Source organism: Scylla paramamosain, chromosome 2 (genome assembly GCF_035594125.1).
Source record: "Scylla paramamosain isolate STU-SP2022 chromosome 2, ASM3559412v1, whole genome shotgun sequence".
Classification (NCBI taxonomy): Eukaryota; Metazoa; Arthropoda; class Malacostraca; order Decapoda; family Portunidae; genus Scylla; species Scylla paramamosain.
Window position 1 is genome coordinate 21,109,836 of NC_087152.1, and position 14,726 is coordinate 21,124,561.

A 14,726-nucleotide genomic window follows, 5' to 3' on the forward strand; every position below is an offset into this window, starting at 1 on the left:
AGCAAGAGGAAGGCAAAGAAAGAAATATATGGAGACCTTGCTGGAAAGTATTAACATGGGATGGAACACTAAGGATCTGGTTAGGATGGCAGAAAGAAGAGAGGATTGGCACTCCATGATTGCTGACATCACATGATAAGCACTTCGGTAAGGTAAAGTATACCTTTCACCTAACTCCTCTGACTTAAAGAAATTCTTTGACTTCTTAACTTCCAAAGTGGAGCACATTCTCTTTCCTTTTGTGGAGATTTCCATTCTTGGAGACTTCACTGTCCACCACCAACTTTGGCTTTCCTCTCCCTTCACTGACCATCCTAGTGAACTAGCCTTTAACTTTTGCTATCCTCCATGACCTAAAGCAATTGGTGCAACACCCTACTCGTATTCCTGATCATCTTGGACATACACCTAACATTATTGACCTTTTCCTTTATCCTTCTGCTTATACTGTTACACTCTCTTCTCCATTGGGCTCCTCTAATCACAATCTCTTATCTATATCTTGTCCTACTGCTCCAATCCCTCCTCAGGATCCCCCTAAGTGGAGATGCCTCTGGCATTTTGCCACAGCCTCACTGCACAAGAGTTTCTTCTTTCCCTCACCCCTATTCTGTACACCTCTCTAATGCAAGAGTTAACCAGTATTCTCAATCATTCATCCCCTTCTCTGGTAAACTCTGGAACTCCCTGCCTGCTTAGGTATTTCCACCTTCCTTTGACTTGAATTCCTTCAAGAGGGAAGTTTTGAGACACTTATCCTTCCATTTTTGAGAACCGGCCCGGAGCCTATTCAGGAACCGGCATCTCAGTGTGCCCCCCTTTTATATTATACTTTTGTAGCCCATGGCCGGTGTCTGAGAGTGCAAGAGAGGGACAGATGAGTTGATGTGGTATACTTGGATCTCAAAAAGCATTTGATAAAGTTCCCCACAAAAATCTTATATGAAAGTCAGAAAGTGAAGGAAGGCTAAAGGAAGCACCACTGAGACGGATGGATGATTATTTACAAAGGAGGAAAATGAGAAACAGTAATTCAAGTTGGAGTGAAGTGACGTGGGGTATCACAAGGATCTGTGTTGACACCTATTATGTTTCAAATATATGTAAATGATATAAAAGAGGATCTAGATAGTTATATATACCTTTTTGCTGATGATGCAAAAATAACAAAAAATAATAAACGATGAAAATGACTGCAAGGAGTTACAAAAGGATACTGACCTGATACATGCATGGAGCCGAAGATGGAAACTAGAATTTAATGCCAGAAAATACCACATGTTGGAAATAGGAAAAAGTAAAAGGAGACTTTCATGGAAGTACAAAACAGGAAGAGAAATAATAATGAAGAGTAATGAAGAAAAAGATTTGGGAGTAATGATCCAGGACACACTATCACCTGAAAGACACATAAACAGAATATCCACTCTTCATACAGCTTGTTAACAAATATTACAGTGCCATTTAACTATTTAGACAAAGAAATTGTGAAGAAAATTATAACAAGCATGATATGACCTAAATTGGAATACACAGCAGTAGTTTGGGCTCCACATAAAAAAAAAAGAGATATGTAAACTGGAAAGAATACAGAGGATAGCAACAGAGATGGTACCAGAATTGAAAGACTTAAACTATGAAGAAAGACTTGAAGAGATGGGATTACCAACAGTACAAGAGAGAGTAGAAAGAGGAGACATGATAACAATGTATAAATGAGAAAACAATATAGAAAGAAAAGACAGAAATGACTTGGTACCACAGATGGAGGAAGGAGAGAGATGGGTGAGGGAACATAGTAAGAAAAGAAAGAATAGATGTTCGAGCGATATCAAGAAATACAGCTTCCCGTATCAAACTATTGAAATTTGAAATGATTAGAAAGAGGTGGTTGTGGTAAACAGTGTACACTTGTTTAAAGTGGATAAATATAGTTATGGAGACAGGACAAAATAAGTTTTTGCTCATGCCCTGTTCAATGCAACTAAATAAATAGAACTAGGTAAACACACACACACACACACACACACACACACACACACACACACACACACACACACACACACACACAGTGTTAGATGTAATGGTAGTACAGCACAGCCACAGCACTGCATCACACAAGATGTGAGGACAAAATACACAAACTTTTAGAGATTTTGGTGAAACTTTCACTGTTGCCTTAGACATATCAAAAGCTTTTAATACAGTCTGGCACAAAGCACTGATTTCCAAATTACCCTCCTATGGTTTCTACCCTCTCTATAACTCCATCTTAAGTTTACTCTCTGTCTATTCTACTTTCACTGTTGCCTTAGACATATCAAAAGCTTTTAATACAGTCTGGCACAAAGCACTGATTTCCAAACTACCCTCCTATGGTTTCTATCCTCTCTATAACTCCATCTTAAGTTTACTCTCTGTCTATTCTATTGCTGTTGTGATAGATGGTCACTGTTCTCCTAAGTCTATTAACAATGGTGTTCTTCAGGATTCTGTCTTGTTACCCACTCTCTAACTATTATTCATCAATGATCTTTTTTTAATTATTCTATCTAACCCCTACGGGAATTGGCATTAAGTGGGTCTTTATTTTTATTAAAAATCTTTTATGCTCTTGGCTAGTGGCCCTCCTACACACACACACACATAATTTTTTTCAATAACTTTATGATGAGGCATAATAATTTTTTTCACAAAACATCCTCGTAAAATAGGGGTACGTCTTATGCAGAGGTGCATTTAATACACCAGCAAATATGCAAATGCGAGAGAGAGAGAGAGAGAGAGAGAGAGAGAGAGAGAGAGAGAGAGAGAGAGAGAGAGAGAGAGAGAGAGAGAGAGAGAGAGAGAGAGAGAGAGAGAGAGAGAGAGAGAGAGAGAGAGATTGTGGATGTGTGTTGGATCCCCATCCCACATCCTGGCAACATACGACATGTGTAGCTGAAACTTATTATAAAACTTTAAAAGTACAAAATACAGTATTGTGCAAGAAGAGGAGCTGCCATCTTGCAATAACTGATGCTATATAGTGATTTTATACCAAAATCCTGAACACATTGGTTGTTAGATATAATATCTTGATTTTCTAGAAAGTCTATCGATTTCTTTTTACCAATCTCTTGCAATGTTTCTCTATTACAATGGTAAGTAACACTTGTCTGTAATTTAGCGGTTCTTCTTTATTTCCTACTTTATAAATTGGCACTATATTCACTCATGAATCTTCCAGTCTTGTGGGACTTTTCCTTCATCTAGTGAAGCACTTATGGCTGCATATTTTCTCTGGCAGTTGTTTACCATTTTCTCTTAGAATCATTTCTGACACTCCATCCGGACCTACTGCTTTCATTACATCCAATTTGATCAAACTTTCCTTCACTTCTTGTACCATTATCCTTATCCTTAATAACTTTAGTGTCATCTCTTTTTGTCAACTGTATAAACTCTTATCTTGTAAACACCTTGTAAACAGCATTTATTCATCACTTCTGCCATTTTTGGTTGGCTCCTCAAACATAATTCTTTTAGTTGGTCAATACTCTGCCTTGTATTCAGTTTTTCATTCACATATCTGTAGAACAATTTTGGTTGGTCTTTACATTTGTCAATTGTCTTTTTCATGCTTCTTTCTTTCTTCTCTTCCAATCCTAATGTAATCATTTCTTGCTCTCTTAATCCCTAAAGAGCAGGCAATGGTGGCGATTTTCATCCTGCTAAGACCAGATCTGCAGCACTAAACATCAAAAATAGCCTGTATTCACACACACACCTTAAAATTAGCTAGCAATGGAAGAGCTAATTAAATCTTTATACTCAACATCAAGTCTTCCTCTTTCCAACAGTGCCATCCAGATGTCCCTACATGCAGTGGTTATGGAGAGAGAATGAACTGAAGAACAGAGGCTTTTGGAGAGAGCTTGCTTGTCATGTGTCCATTTCACCTGACTGGCTATGGCTAGTGCCTAATGAAAATGAGCTCTCTTCATGCATGGTAAACAGATTTATCAATTTCCCATCCTACTGTACTCTATGTGTAGCAAATGGTCAAATGTGAGTGGGTAATACGTGTGGCATTGAGGTCCAAGAGTGGGAGAGAGCAGCCAAGGAATTGGGTTCATTAAAATCACTATCACTGCATTTAGCCATGATGAAAGCAGGGCAGAGACTAAGAAATTAACCTAACTAGCACAAAGGCAGTATAACCAAAGACTGAACTACAAAAATCACAAAGTGGTTATAACTGCCTCTGGTCCTCACCTGGTAAAGTGGCTATAGGCACCTCCGGTCCTTTAGGGGTTAAATTCCTTCCAAAGATTAGACCATCTCAACTTCCTCTATTTCTTCCATGTCAATTTTTTTTCCTTTCTCACTGCCCCACATCTTATGTTAAACTATTCCTTGTTTCCAATATCTCTATGAGTTTTCTTGGCACAAACTTATCTTCTCCCTACTTGTATATCTTCATGAACTCATCCCATTTATCTTGAGATCCACTAGCATTATGGAAATTATCCCAACATGCACCCTCGAAAAATGTTCTTATGTTTTCTAGGTCTGCCTTACTGTAGTTTAGTCTTCCAATTTCATGCTCATCTTTCCTATATGCTCCCCTCTTATCCCTGATTCCAAATTCCACAACTGTGTGGTCACTCATAGCTAATGAAGTCTCCACTCTAATGTTGTTTAGTATGTGAGGTTCTTTGGTAAATTCTAAATCCAATCTGGATGATTCACCTTCACTGTTGAATCTTGTGTGTTCCCCACTCATTGTGTCAGTCCATGTTCCACTACCAATTGTAGTAGTCTGCCTCCCCATGATCTTCCCGAATCTGCCACTCTTCCCAGCATACCTCCTTAACATGTGAAATTGCTTATGATGATTTTATCACTCTCTTTCAACATTCTCTCAAGACACTTAACCATTCTCTTTGTCATGTCATCATATGCAAGACTCTTCCATGCATTTGTTTTGTGGAGGACATACACCACTATGAAGCGTCTTCTTACTCCATTCTCACTTTTGACTTTCAATCTCAATACCTCCACCTTTCCCTCACTTTAACATTTTCCCTCACTATGGACATCACTCTGCCACCCTTTTTCCTTTTTCTGTTCCTTGTTCATACATTATATTTACCTTCTCCAATCCCATTTGGCTTTGTTGTATCACACAGTTTTTTCCACAACAATATCTGGCTCTTTCTCTATCAAAAAGTCATTCAGGTGAATCATCAATGATAAAATCCCATTTATGTTTATTCCTCTTTGCCTCAAAACTTCAGTCTTTTCTCTCTCTTTGAAATATACCATTTTCTCACTTCCATATCCATTACCCTCCAAAAACTTTCTTTTCCTCTTCTCATTTTTATCCTACTTACTTTTTAAGCTCACTCAATCTTTCTCTCTCTTTCTTAATCAGATCCTTTTACAACCACAGCTGTTTAGTGTTCTCATCCTTGGCCAATTTCATGGTGCTAACACCTCCTCCACCTCGCATGGCACTTTTAATCTTTTTGGCCTGTCACTCTCCTCAGTAAATTTTTTTGATTCTATAACAATCTATTTCATTCACCAAATCTCCTTTGTTTTACACTTTCTCCACCACTCTACTTACAACCTGTTTAAGTTCTTTCTCATTCACCTTTTCTCTTTCACTCCAAACAGAATCAGACTCCTCCTTTTGTCTACAGCACCTCTCATGAATCCTTCATTACTCTTAATCACCTTCACCACTTTCTCTGCAATCCTGGACTCTTTGAACTCCTCCATCGGCTCTTTGATTATTTTCTCACAATTTTCTACCTTTTCATCCTGGGTTATCACAACTCTTGCACTCACCCTTTCCTCCAGCTGCTCCATTTCCTCCTTGTCTCTCTCTCTCTCTCTCTTTGTCCTCCACTCACTTCATTCAGTTCAACCACTGCTTCCATACTATTAATTTTCCCCTCTTGCAGTTCTCCACTCCCATTCCAAATTCTCCAATCTAGTTTGCAATAGCTTTAATCCCTCTTTGTGCTCCTTTCTCATCAATTCAAACACCTCTCACATTATGTCCATCTGCTGTTCCAGTTGACTGACTCTCCACCAATTCTCCTTACCTTCCTCACAGTGAAAATTTCCACATGTATCACACATTTATCAAAGTACTTTTGGTCTATGGTATGATTTGTATATAGATTGTAAAGTTAAATTAAAAGGTAATTAAGATCAATATAGTACAAACTAAGTATTAGTTACTCTTATAAATGAATTAGAAATTAGCGACGCGCGGATTCTGGGTACCTATTGTTTTGATGTGGCAAGGAACCTATGAGGAGCGAACCTGCCTGACTCAGTCAGCTGTTGCCAGCCAGCTGCCTTTCAAGTGATATCTCTGCCACATTGCAGTCTGCACTTGCAATATTCACTAAGTTACTAAGAACTTAGAAGCCTGGAAACCTGCACAACATGAAATAGTCTGTCATAGCTACAAAACCATGGCCAGCCACTGGTTTGGAATATCCAGTGGCAACATTCCGACGCCAACCCCAACTGACCTGAACCACAGCTAAGTTATCACTTCCTTACTAAGTCTTGGTCATCCTCTTTTAGAGACTTTGGTGAAACTTTTGCTGTTGCCTTGGACATATCAAAAGCTTTTGATAGAGTCTGGCACAAAGCCTTAATTTCAAAACTACCCTCCTACGGTTTCTATCCTTCTCTCTGCAACTTCATCTCAAGTTTCCTTTCTGACCGTTCTATTGCTGCTGTGGTAGACGGTCACTGTTCTTCTCCTAAATCTATTAACAGTGGTGTTCCTCAGGGTTCTGTCCTGTCACCCACTCTCTTCTTATTATTCATTAATGATCTTCTAAACCAAACTTCTTGTCTTATCCACTCCTATGCTGATGATACCACCCTGCACTTTTCCACGTCTTTTCATAGACGTCCAACCCTTCAGGAGGTAAACATATCACGCAGGCAAGCTACAGAACGCCTGACTTCTGATCTTTCTAAAATTTCTGATTGGAGCAGAGCAAACTTGGTATTGTTCAATGCCTCAAAAACTCAATTCCTCCATCTATCAACTCGACACAATCTTCCAGACAACTATCCCCTCTTCTTCAATGACACTCAACTGTCCCCCTCTTCTACACTGAACATCCTCAGTCTGTCCTTTACTTATAATCTGAACTGGAAACTTCACATCTTATCTCTAGCTAAAACAGTTTCTATGAAGTTAGGTGTTCTGAGACGTCTCCGCCAGTTTCTCTCACCCCCCCAGCTGCTAACTCTGTACAAGGGCCTTATCCGTCCATGTATGGAGTATGCTTCACATGTCTGGGGGGGTTCCACTCATACTGCTCTTCTAGACAGGGTGGAATCAAAAGCTTTTCGTCTCATCAACTCCTCTCCTCTAACTGACTGTCTTCAGCCCCTCTCTCACCGCCGCAATGTTGCATATCTAGCTGTCTTCTACCGCTATTTTCATGCCAACTGCTCTTCTGATCTTGCTAACTGCATGCCTCCCCTCCTTCCGCGGCCTCGCTGCACAAGACTTTCTTCTTTCTCTCACCCCTATTCTGTCCACCTCTCTAACGCAAGAGTTAACCAGTATTCTCAATCATTCATCCCTTTCTCTGGTAAACTCTGGAACTCCTTGCCTGCTTCTGTATTTCCACCTTCCTATGACTTGAATTCCTTCAAGAGGGAGGTTTCAAGACACTTATCCACCAATTTTTGACCACTGCTTTGACCCTTTTAAGGGACTGGCATTTCAGTGGGCATTTTTTTTATTAGATTTTTGTTGCCCTTGGCCAGTATCCTTCCTACATAAAAAAAAAAAAAAAAAAAAAAAGATATTTATGATTATATTTAGTGATACTTTATGTGTGTGTGATAGCTGGGAGACCATAGGGTGAGTGTGAAGGTCAAAAAAGTTTCCACACTCACTTCCACCCCAAAAATTGGAGAAGTCTGCTTCAGCTGTATCCATACTCATCCTTTTAGAACCACTCTCCTTCATAGGAGTAAATAAAACCTCATCCAGCACCCTCCTCCCCTTCCCACAGGTCTCCATTTTCCCCTTTTCTTCCTTTTCACTTAACTACAGTAGACATGGGGATAAAACTTTTTAAATAACTCCCTTCTTGATGTACACTAGGTGAGGCTTTGCTATGGAGCACCAACCTGACGTCCTACCTCAACACAATGTGTGTGTGTGTGTGTGTGTGTGTGTGTGTGTGTGTGTGTGTGTGTGTGTGTGTGTGTGTGTGTGTGTGTGTGTGTGTGTGTGTGTGTGTGTGTGCTTGTGTGTATTTACCTAGTTGTGACATACAAGAAAAGAGCTATGCTTATGCTGTCTCATCTCCATATATATTTTCATCTAACTTTGTCTTAAATTTATTTATTGTATTTGCATCAATTACTTCTTTGTCCAGATCATTCCAGACCTCCATGGTTCTATGTGGGAAGCTATTTTTTTTTAACATCTCTTTTACAGGCATTTTTTTCAGTTTCCTGCTGTGTCCCCTCAAGCCATTTGTATCCCACATCACCAAGTCTTTCCTATCCAAGTTTTCCATTCCAGTCATTCCTCTGTACAGTGTGATCTAATCACTTCCCTCTCTTCTCTGTTCCAATGTTATAAGACCAAATTTTGTCTTTCTTCGTACGGTAGATCAGACGGTAGGTAATTTTGTTGCTGCTCTTTGCATCCCTTCCAATTTTCTTATAAATTTCTTGGCACTAGGTGACTGTGCCACAGATGCATACTCCAATCTTGGGCATGTCATGTCACAATATTTTTTTTTTTATAATTTCTTCATCCAAATGTGTAAATGTTGTCCATATGTTTCTCAGTAGGTTATGTTTCACCTTTAATCTTTTTTATGTGTTTTTCTGATGACAGCTTATCAGTAATTATTACACCAAGGTCTCTTTCTTCTGTTCTTTTGCTGATTCTCTCCTCCTCCAATGAATAATCTCACATCTGTCTCTTGCCACTTGCCAAATTCTATTGTACTGCATTTCTTTACATTCAATTCCCTCTGCCACTTTTGGCTCCACTCCCAGATCTGGTTAAGGTCCTATTGGAGTGCCATGCAATCTTTCTATTTTTCTCAATAAATTTGTATCATCTGCAAATAAGTTAATGTTGCTGGTTATTTCTTCTGGCATATCATTAATGTACACAGCAAACATTACTGGTGCCAACACAGAACCCCACTTAAAACTTTCTTCCAGGCTGACCATTTATCCTTAATTACTTTTCTCTTCTCTCTGCCTTCGAAGAAGTTCTCCATCCACTTTAGCAGCCCTTCTTGCAATCCTCCAAAAATCTTCAGCTTCCATAACAATCTCCTATGCAGTATTTTGTCAAATGCTGTTTTGAGGTCCAAATAAATACAGTCTGCCCACCCATCTCTATCCTACACAATGTCTAAAACTCATGAATAGAAACTCAACAGATCTTCCTCTTCGAAAACCAAATTGTCTGTTTGTCAATGCATTGTTTTCTTCCAAATATTTAATCCATTTGTCTTTTATAACTCTTTTGCATGTCTTAGCCATCACAATTGTTAATGACACTGATCTGTAGTTTGAGGGGTCATCCTTATTTCCTCCCTTGTCATCCTTGTTTCCTCCTTTGTGTGTGTACGTGTGTGTGTGTGTGTGTGTGTGTGTGTGTGTGTGTTTACCAAGTTGTATAATACAGGGTTCAAGCAGGGCTCATAAGTGTCCTTTCTTCATATCTATATTTATCCAGCAATTCCTTAAATTTACGAACGTTTGCTGCTGTAACAACCTCTTCATTTAGGCCATTCCAGATATCCACAGTTCAATGTGGAAAACTGTACTCCTTGATGTCCCTCAAACACTGACTCTTCCTGATCTTCTTTGAATGCCCTCTCGTTCATCCAGCTTCATCTTCTTTCAGCAACACCAGATCCTACTTGTCTATCTTCTCAATGTGGTTAATTATTTTATACATTGTTATTAGATCTCCTCTTTCTCTTCTAACTTGTAAAGTTGGCAGTCCCACTTTTTTCAGTCTCTCTTCGTATACTAGGTCTTTCAGCTCTGATACCATCCTTGTAACTATCCTCTGAATTCTTTTCAACTTCTTTATATCTTTCTTCATACGTGGAGACCACACCACTGCTGCATATTCCAGCCTGAGATGTAGCATAGTGGCCATAATTTTTTTTCATCATAGTCTTATCATGTAATGAAATGCCATCCTGATATTTGTTAACATCCTGTACGTCACGCCAAATATCTCACTTATATACCATTCTGGGGTCAGGGTATCTTGAATAACCATTCCTAGGTCTTTCTCCTCCTTGCTCTTCATTATTACTTCCACCCCCATTTTACAGTCCCATGCAGATCTTCTTTTACTATTTCCCATTTCCATCACATGGCATTTCTTAGCATTGAATTCCAATTTCCACCTCTTGCTCCACTCATAAATTTTGTCAATATCTCTTTGCAACTCCATACAATCAACATGGCTCTTTATTACTCTTAACAATTTTGCATCATCAGCAAACAGATTAATATAACTGGTCAAAGCCCCCTGCATATCACTGATGTATACTTGGAACACAATTGTTGCTAACAATGACCCCTATGGTACTCCACTTGTTACATTACTCCAACTTGAACAGATGTCCCTGATCACAGTTCTCTTTTCTCTATCCTTTACGTAGTCTCATCCATTTTAGCATTGTCCCTCCATTGTCTCCTCTTTAGCATTGTCCCCATTACTCCTATATGTTCAATCTTCCACAATAGTCTTTTATGCAGAACTTTATCAAAAGCTTTTTTTGATGTCCAAGTACACTATATCTACCCACCCATCTCTGTTTTGTACTATTATTCTTTTTTGCTATTACTCTGTTTTGTCTATTACTCTTGTATAGAAACTTAGCAAATTTATCACACATGACCTTCCTTTTCCGAAACCAAATTGGTTGTTTGTTATAACTTATTTCTCTTCCAAATATTTCACCTACTTTTCCTTGATCACTATTTCACAGATCTTGCCCACAACACTAGTTAGCAACACTGATCTATAATTTCGTGGCTCGGTCCTCTTTCCTCTTTTGTGTATTGGCACTATATTTGCTCTCTTCCACTCCAGTGGTACTCTTCCCTCTATCAGTGAGCTGCTAATCACATCTCAAATTGGCTCCATCACTTGTTCTTTACATTCCTTTAGTGTCCAACCTGACACTCCATCTGGCCACAATGCTTTTCTTGACATCCAATTTCTCTAATAATTTGCCAATTTCATATTTTTACACAAAGACTTAACACCCTCTGCCACACTTCCTTGTTTGGTTCTGTAAAATACCCTTCCGCATTGAACACAAACCTGAAACTCTCATTCATAATTTCACTCATCTCCTCTGCTGTTTGACATATCCTTTCTCCTTTTACTATTTTGTCAATGGTTTCTCTGCTTGTCATCTTTCCACAGATACACTTGTAAAAAAGCATGGGCTCCTCTTTACATTTCTTTACCACATCATTTTCAAATTGTTTTTCCTCCTCTCTTCTTATTCTAACATATTCATTCCTTGCCTCTTTATACTGATCTCTATTATTTTCATATCTTTGCTTCTTCAGTTTCTTCTAAGCTATATCCTTTCCCTTCTTAGCTTCTGCACATCAGGCATTATACCAAATATTTGCTCCTCCTTACTTTATATACAGGTACATACTTCTATACACCCTCATTGTACACCACCTCTCCTCTTCTAAACCTTATTTTCTTTTCCTCAAAGAAACTTAACCTGAGACTTAACCTGCTCTCATGCCCATGCTCTTGAATATTCTGAGTTTTCCACTATCTGGCTATGACTAAAGAGTCACTCTAAAACCAAATTTATCTGTGCTGTATACCTCTCATCTAACTCCTCTGAGTATAAGAAATTCTTTGACTACTTAACTTCCAAAGTGGAGCACATTCTGAATCTCTTCCCTTTGCAGAGATCTCCATTCTTGGAGACTTCAATGTTCACCACCAGCTTTGGCTTTCCTCTCCCTTCACTGACCATCCTGGTGAACTAGCCTTCAACTTTGCTATCCTCCACAACCTAGAGCAACTGGTGCAACACCCTACTCATATTCCTGACCGTCTTGGAGATATGCCCAACATTCTTGACCTTTACCTGACCTCTAATCCTTCTGCTTATGCTGTCACCCTCTCTTTGCGGTTGGGCTCCTCAGATCACAATCTCATACCTGTATCTTCTCCTGTCACTCCACTCCCTCCTTAGGATCCTCCTAAACAAAGGTGCCTCTGGTGTTTTGCCTCTGCTAGTTAGGGGGACCTGAAGAGGTATTTTGTGGATTTTCCTTGGAATGACTACTGCTTCCATGTCAGAGACCTGTCTTTGTGTGCCAAGCACATAACAGAGGTGATAGTGTCTGGAATGGAGGCATACATTCCTCACTCTTTTTCTCAACCTAAACCTTGGTTTAACACAGCTTGTTCTCATGCTATACATGATAGAGGGGTGGCCCACAAAAGATACTTAAGCATTCCATCACCAGAATCTCATGCACCTTATATTTCTGCACAGAACCATGCCAAGTCTGTTCTCCAACTAGCCAAAAATTCCTTCATTAACAGAAAGTGTCAACATTTTTCAAGATCTTACTCCCTTCATGACTTCTGGCATCTAACCAAAAATATCTCCAATAACTTTGCTTCTTCTTTCCTTCCTTTATTTCAACCAGATGGCACCACTGCTATCACATCTATCTCTAAAGCTGAATTCTTCACTCAGACCTTCACTAAAAACTCTACCTTGGACTATTCAAGACTTGTTCTTCCCTCTCCTACACCTTCTGACTACTTCATGCTACCTATTAAAATTCTTCACAATGTTTTCCATGCCCTTGCTGGCCTAAACCCTCGTAAGGCTTATAGACCTGATGGGGTCCCTCCTATTGTTCTCTGAAACTGTTCCTCAGTCAAACTCTTTCAGCTCTGTCTGTAAACATTTACCTTTCCTTCTTGCTGGAAGTTTGTCTATATTCAGCCTGTTCCTAAAAAAGGTGACTGTTCTAATCCCTTAAACTACCATCCTATTCCTTTAATTTCCTGCCTATCTAAAGTTTTTAATCAATCCTTAACAGGAAGATTCTTAAACATCTATCACTTCACAACCTTCTACCTGATCACCAGTACAGGTTCTGTCAAGGCCGCTCTACTGGCGATCTTCTGGCTTTCCATACTGAGTCTTGGTCATCCTCTTTTAGAGATTTTGGTGAAACTTGCTGTTGCCTTGGTCAAAAGCTTTTGATTTCCAAACTACTCTCCTACGGCTTCTATACTTCTCTCTGTAACTTCATCTGAAGTTTCCTTTCTGACCATTCTATTGCTGCTGTGATAGACAGCCACTGTTCTCCTAAATCTATTAAAAGTGGTGTTCCTCAGGATTCTGTCCTGTCACCTGCTCTCTTCTTATTATTCATCAATGATCTTCTAAACCAAACTTCTTGTCCTATCCACTCCTACGCTGATGATACCTCCCTGCACTTTTCCACGTCTTTTCATAGACGTCCAATCCTTCAGGAAGTAAACATTTCATGCAGGGAAGCCACAGAATGCTTGACTTTTGATCTCTCTAAAATTTCTGATTGGGACAGAGCAAACTTGGTATTGTTCAATGCCTCAAAAATTCAATTCCTCCATCAATCAACTTGACACAACCTTCCAGACAACCATCCCCTCTTCTTCAATGACACTCAACTTTTCCCCTCTTCTGCAGTGAACATCCTCAGTCTGTCCTTTACTTATAATCTGAACTGGAAACTTCACATCTCACCTCTAGCTAAAACAGCTTCTATGAAGTTAGGCATTCTGAGACATCTCTGCCAGTTTTTCTCACACCCCCAGCTGCTAACTCTGTACAGGGGCCTTATCCATCCATGTAAGGAGTATGCATCACATGTCTGGGGGGGTTCCACTCATACCACTCTTCTAGACAGGGTGAAATTAAAAGCTTTTTGTCTCATGAACTCCTCTCCTCTAACTGACTGTCTCCAGCCTCTCTCTCATCACTGCAATGTTGCATCTCTAGCTGTCTTCTACTGCTATTTTCATGCTAACTGCTCTTCTGATCTTGCTAACTGCATGCCTCCCCTCCTCCCACAGCCTTGCTGGACAGGACTTTCTTCTTTCTCTCACCCCTGTTCTGCCCACCTCTCTAATGCAAGAGTTAACCAGTATTCTCAATCATTCATCCCTTTCTCTGATAAACTCTGGAACTCCTTGCCTGCTACTATATTTCCACTTTCCTATAACTTGAATTAATTCAAGAGGGAGGTTTCAAGATACTTATCCTTCAGTTTTTTACTACCACTTTGGACACTTTTCTGGGACTGGCATCTGTGGGCTTTTTTTTATTGGATTTCTGTTGCCCTTGGCCAGTGTCCCTCCTACATAAAAAAATAAATAAATAAAAATTGTATTTCTCTTGCACTATCTTGCCTTCAATAAGTTTCTTACAATCAATACTCCCAAAGAATTTTCTTAACTCTGCAAAATTTGTCTTTCAATCTGCAAAATTTGTCTTTCAATGATTTAATCAAATTTTTATAATCCTCCTTACATGCTGAAACCTCCCAATCTTACAATACCAGTTCTAACACCACATGATCACTTTTTCCCATTGGGCTGAAGTGTATTAAATACTTAAGCCCAAGTTGGGCTTGGTTGGATGGGG

The 14,726-nt window shown here is 39.4% G+C and overlaps 1 protein-coding gene across 4 annotated transcripts in view; it reads right to left on the minus strand.

The window, feature by feature from the left end:
• Positions 1-14,726, minus strand: part of LOC135111742 (actin-related protein 8-like) — a 301,644-nt gene that overhangs the window by 66,521 nt on the left and 220,397 nt on the right. The gene's annotated exons all lie outside the window — the stretch shown is intronic.